The sequence below is a fragment of the Watersipora subatra genome, chromosome 8, assembly GCF_963576615.1.
Source record: "Watersipora subatra chromosome 8, tzWatSuba1.1, whole genome shotgun sequence".
Lineage (NCBI taxonomy): Eukaryota > Metazoa > Bryozoa > Gymnolaemata > Cheilostomatida > Watersiporidae > Watersipora > Watersipora subatra.
Window position 1 is genome coordinate 37,261,381 of NC_088715.1, and position 6,701 is coordinate 37,268,081.

The window sequence follows — 6,701 nt, forward strand, 5'->3', positions numbered from 1 at the left end:
TCGAATGCTAGTCCCGTTTGTAAACAAACGGTGAAAAATGACAGAAATGTACATGTTTAATAATTATTTTCCAGCTGGGTGTTAATGAAAACTCCTCCTACACAACGTTTAGAGTGCCCTGATAGAAGAAAACCTATTTATAACATAAGGAGTGGGATATATCAAATGAAAAGTAGATGTAAAATAGATTTTAGTGGACCATGTTATTCATACAAACTGTTGTATTACAAATGCATAAACCCAGCAAATGATATATTCAGGCAAATAACAACTGTTCCATTATATTAAAATTTATATTACATATACATAAATGCATATGGAAAAACTTAGCACATGAAGTATTTTGATAAAAACAACACATAGGTATGCTGCCAAAACAGAAACTGTTTTCAAGATTTAAGTGATAATAGCTTATGAATGTATGATATGTATAAAACAGTATCTGTAAAAGATGGAATAAACTACTGCAACAACTAAACGGAAATAAAAATCTGTTGTAATAGAGGATAATCAAAATAATGCAAACAAGGAAATGCAGGAATTAGTGTAATCAGATGATTAAACTTATACATACATGTTACAGAAACTGTGTAAAAGGAGATTTGTATAGCACTGGATATTGAGCCAAGGTGCATCAGAGTTTCTTAAAACTAAATCAGATTAGGAATAACAGCACAACAACAGCTGCAGATAAATATTACAGTGATTACATTGTTACTGGCCTTTAAAAAGTACTACTTTAGTATTGTATGCCACAAAGATGCACCTTGCAGTTTGAGTGTAGGACTTTAGCATAATGATGCTGTCGGAGATCATAAAACGACTGAATAAGGTTTTTCATCAATGACGCAGTGGTTGGATATGCCATCTGCCGTATCCATAATGTGTTTCCCAAAGCATAACACATCACTAGATCTTACACTACTGATAAAACACACCACACAATGGAGTGGATCTGGCTTTGTATGAATACGAAAGTATTGATCTGCAACTAGCAGGATCCAGATGACATCGTCTGATGGACGCACCGATCCTCCATTGTTTTGTAGCTTGAGTAGAATATAGAGATGTCGGTACTGGATACTTGACTTAGTGGTAACCAGCAACTGACGGCCAATGTCACGACAGCACTTTAGTTAGCTTTTGCACAATGTAGCCAGCTATATAGACTATACTGTTACCTATAACAAAAATTTGACATCTGAAATCATTGAGTTCCACAAACTGATCAACTTCTGGAGTAGCCTGTATGATGAGAATCTCGTTTTGTGCAGTAATATTATCTGTCTTACTAGCATCTGATTCTGCACCACATTTGCTGATAAGTTTGCGAAAGGTAGCCTTAAACTGAGTAACAGTAGGATTATTATTCCAACCACCTAAACAAAAGCATCAAATATAAAAATTACATAAAATCAACAAAAATGAATGTCTTATTCACATAAACATAGTACCCTTAATATACAACAATACAACTAATAAAATAAACGAAAATAAAACAGCTCAAAATGCTACCATATCGCTATGTAAAATGAAAATGTGGCAATTCTCACTGGAAGTCATTCATAACCCATCTTAGGCATAAAGCTTAAAGGTTGACTTGCAACAAAATTCACATTACCCTTATTTGATATGAAAAGATTCACCATGTCTTACTCTGTTGTGTTGTAGGCAGGTTGTTAAAAATCAATGATTTTTTTAAATCAAAAAAATCGATTTCTATTGATTTATTTGATTTTTCTTTATTTAAATCGATTTTTTTTGTTTCAAAAAGATGTTTTGTGTTCTAAATTGCAAGTTATTGTTATCAATTTGGAATTTATGATTTGCAAGAGTATTATTTAGTTTTATTACAACAATTAGGAAATGAAAAAAAAATTACACAGTTAACGCACGATAAAAAGGACAGCATAATTTATGCGTTGGACATTAAATCCCAGAAACGAAGATGAAGAATCACAGAGAACAGATCACACAACTGCTAAGCTGCAGACATATTCATAAGCACTTGCTGTGGCAGCTGTCACTGTTTTGCGTGCTGTTTGAGGTTTCCAAATTTTTTTTAGATATATCTACTTTAAGTTGAGCAACCTTGCAGCACTGTGCTTGACAATACGGTTTTAAATTCAATCATTGAAAAGTATCATTCAACATTGAAAAATATTACCTTTAAATGACTTCAGTCGAACGTTTCAACCTGGTGTCAAAACATGAATCATTGAAATGTTCGTTGCAGATAAGTGCTCAAGGATCAGGCTAATTCACTCTTCTGCGGTTGCGATACCATAGTAAATAACGAGAGTTCTCAGTTGCTTTGTTTGGAAATCTAAAAATTAAAATGAAACTGTAGTAGTTAGTTAGCAACAGTAGTAATAACAATAGTATTATTACTCTTATCTCCTTACTGCTAGCTATATCCAGGTACAACAATAAATTATATTATTGGCATGACAAACATTTGCTTCGAATATAAATATTTAGAAATAACCTAATGGTTTGTAGTTCCAAAATATTATTATAAAAAAAATTCAAAATTTAAATAATAAAAAACCTTCGTTCTAAAGGAAGAACATTTCACTCACTAACTTATAAATTTATCTAATCCCCGGCAAAATACAGTCAAACCCGTACACTCAGTAGTGACACCAATGATATACAGCCCCCTGTACAGACCTGCCAACCCAAGAGTGGGGCAATGCGTGAGATTTGGTTTTGGGGCAATTGATGTATCAATGATAGTATATATAAATTTGTGGAAATTGGGGCAAAAATCTCACGCATTTTCATTTTTTCTTTGGGGTGATTGCGTGAGTCTCACGCCCAATGCGTGAGAGTTGACAGGTATGCCCCTGTGTATCATTGGTGTCACTGTATATCATTGGTGACACTGATCGACTCTCACTCACCCAGTGACTAGTGTAGTAGAACTAACTAGTGGCAGTACTAACTAGTAGTAGCACAACTAGTAGTAGTCGTAGACTTGAGCAATAGTAATAGAACTAGTAGTAGAAGTGACTCACTTGTGAAATGTCATGCCTTTTCCTTTAAAAGTCCATTCTTGCGGTTTTTGCAGTTCATGGAATAGCAATAGCACCTACACCCTTCTCTCTCTTACATAAATTATTAGTAGTAATCTCAGTAGTCTGTTCCTTTGATTGAGCGGTGTATTCGTGATCTTCCATAGCTGTTAAATCTGAAATTAGATTTCTTTCTCACATTGAACACAATGAAATTAACTCACATGCTACCTGAAAATGGCGTCGGCTGGATTTCCGTACTCGCAAATGACCTTTGCCCTTTCAAAAGTTTTTAGTTCAATGGTGTCAAGGTTTATATTGGCCATAAACCTTGACACAGTTTTAAGTTTAGCTTGATTACCTTAAAATTTTAAAAGCGAAGTCGGGTCGTTTGTGTTTAGGGAAAACGGTAGTGTGATCCCTACGCCATTCAACCATGGAAACGATAGGATACGCTAGAAGTGGCAGAGCAGTTCACAATAACGTGTGACTAGTCTGGGTATCGTTTTATTTTGTGACAGATTAACTGATGCTGTTATTATTTAGCAAAGCAACACAAATATACTTTTTTGGCAAAAACTGGTCAAATTTATAACCTGATGTTGTGTGTTGTAAATAAGGAATTTACACACTTGAACACCGCACTAACATCATTGTTTAGTAACTACTATGTTCTAGCTTTTTTATTCCGAATATGCTTTTATGGTTAATGTCTCAAAAACAATCCACCTTGTTTTGTTATGGTTGATAAGAGTTGAGAGTTCAATTTATTTAGTATTAGACCCAGCTCTTTAGTGCAAGTCTAACTATGCTATTTCTGAGATGTTAATGTAGCAATAGAAAGATATTCTTTATTCTCATAAACCAAAACCTAATACATAAGTAGTAGAATTCTAGAATAGAGCAAAGGCAATCACAAATAGTAAAAGCGAAGTAATATGAAATACATCTTACGCCAACGGCTGTATCAGTCTTGTACGCCTACAAAACGTCAATGTCAAAAGAGGATGAACTACTATCATTGTTCTCTTTTATAGGTATTTGATTAGTCTGAGGGTAGATGTATAACTGTTCAGGGTTTTGTCTTTATGTTACTGAGATTAATCATTGAGGGAGCACTGTCTTTGGGTACGCCATCGAAAATTCACCAGATTAATGATACGGTATATTCAAGTTATTTTGTCAATGTCCGGTGTTAGCTGGCAAGGGAATGTATTTCACCTTCGCTTGGTGGTTTTTCCTATATGCGATTAGCTTATCTTCTGTGGTTGATTCTTCTCAGTTTGAAGTTTCTAATTAGCTTGTTGCTGCTTTCTATTTATTGGCTTTTTGATGCCTTCAGGGGTCTTGTTGCTGATATGGCTTGCTATCTTTATGTCCCATTGTGTGTATCGTATGTATATCTTCTGGTCTTACTCCATTTTTTGTTGGTATCCTAATATCTCCAACAATGACATAATGTATGTATATCCAGTGGTTTGACTCCATTCCCTGTCGATATCGAGTTTTAGAGAAATGTCAATATAACACTGATGAGCGTATATTAGCAATTATCATTATTATTAGCAATCTTTATTGTGGTAATCAATAGTCATATTCAACAATATGTTTTCCACAAGGTGCCACAGCAAGTAAACTAACTGAAAATCAGTGTGCATAATAAAATTGCTGCTAAACCACTTGTTACTTCACTGTGAACATTGATTGATTGATTTAGAATATTTTCGTCTAAGTTGCTTCGATAATCTTTTAATTTAAAGTTAGTGTAAATTAAGAATTCTATTGAGTTCAAGAGAAATAAAAACATGAATCTAATACCTAGTTTTTCTTTTCCCTCAGAAAAATAGAAAAAAATAATAATAATAAAGGTAGTTATTGCCAAACTAATCAACTCATCGGAAATCCAGAAGGCACATGACCCTGATCCTCTATCGCCGTACTGTCTGCAATCATTTGGCGGTGAAATATACAGATTTTATACTATGTCTTACTATTATAATACAAGTCTGTTTAGACCAAGCATACTTTTTTGATGACTGGCAAACAGCTAATGTTGTTCTCATAGTTAAATGCGGGAGAAGAGATCTTTCCAATCATTACAGACCTATTGGTCTCACTTCTGTTATATGTGAAAGGATTGAGCGTGTCATAGTTAGTTTCATCTGGCAACACTTAGACCATTTCAATCTGATAAATAGTAGTCAGCATGGTTTCCACAACCCAACTTTTTAATGTTATTCCCCATGCAACACAGGCTCTAGTCGAGCAAAAAGCTTATCATCTTATTTTTTGCGACTTTGGCGAGGCCTTTGATAAAGTTCCTCCTCATCTACTTGTCAGTAAAATTAAGACGTATGGATTAGATGCTGCTGGTCTTCAGAATCACAGCACTGTATGACTGGTCTGTCCAACGGGGCATCACTTTTAACCCTTCCAAATGTTCAAATGGAAGGACATTCCCGGTTCTACTTTAAGGCTAAGTAATACTCCCATCCCACAAGCCAGCAGTATAATCTACTAAGGCATTTTTATTGTAAATAATTTCAAATGGAATGAACACACATCAAAAGTTGCGACAAAAGAGAACAAGTCTCTGGGCTGGATAAGACAAAGTTTTTTTAGCACTTCCTGTCAGACCAAATTGATTGCATATAAAACAGCTGTGAGACCAATTTTTGAATACGCCTGTCAGGTGTGGTTGTTATATAATAATTCCTTTATAGATATGCTAAAAACTATATCTAGAAGGATGTCATTAGATGGATTTTCAGATTAGGGCAATTAGAAAGTGCCACTAGCTGTATGAAAGAACATGCTATAGATACACTTGAGGCTCGGCGACAGGAGTTTGATAAAAAAGTTTATTGAAAAGATTAAATCTGGTCAATATGACATTGTCATAATTGATTATATTTCTTTTAATAGTTCGTATGATACCATAAAAGGTACTGTTACTCCTCATTTTTGCTTGGACCAATTCAAGTTCGCATTTTAAATTAGTACTAGCTGCATTACCTGTCTATGGGTACAGATTCATGCACAGCGAGAGGTTTATTGAGAGTTGTCTTTTATACTGTAAAACAACTTCAATTATGCAGTCTACTGAAATTGTTGCCCTGATCAGACTATGCATACACATATGCAGTCATACATGTCAATAATGTTGAGTAGAACAATGGAAATCTGCAATGTGTTTTACAGCTAGTCTACAATGCATGTCTCAAACCACTCAAATTGGAGTTGTCCTATTTTTATGGAGAACTGATAATGAAATTGACATTGCTAGATAAACTGAAGTTCTTCAAACTGGCAGTATTGACCAATTTTGCATCTTTTAAGAAATTCTACAAAACAATTTGCTATCACCAGCATTTATTGAATAGAGACTCTTCCATGCTTAAAACATTAATCAGGGCTCACCAGTTCTTCGTCTATAGCCTGTGTTTTGACACGGTATATACAAACAGTGCAGCAGTAATGTGGTTGTGTTGATAAAACTTACATGTATAACAACACAGACAGTATGATGTCAAGGCAGATACAGTATTAGCGCCTTACAATAATAAAACATAATGCCAACATGATAGCCTTTTTTATGAGATACAACAAGGAAAACGAATGCAATATGGAAACATATATATACTGAAAAATATGTTAAAAAATGCTGCATGTGGTTAATATGTA

At 34.4% G+C, this 6,701-nt stretch overlaps 1 long non-coding RNA gene across 1 annotated transcript; it reads right to left on the minus strand.

The window, feature by feature from the left end:
* Positions 1 to 373: 373 nt before the first annotated feature.
* On the minus strand, positions 374 to 3,247 carry LOC137402098 (uncharacterized). Its single transcript, XR_010979455.1, has 3 exons — positions 3,021 to 3,247; positions 2,168 to 2,326; positions 374 to 1,181 (listed from the first exon to the last, which is right to left on the minus strand). It is a non-coding gene; the product is annotated as an uncharacterized lncRNA (long non-coding RNA).
* Positions 3,248 to 6,701: the final 3,454 nt, after the last annotated feature.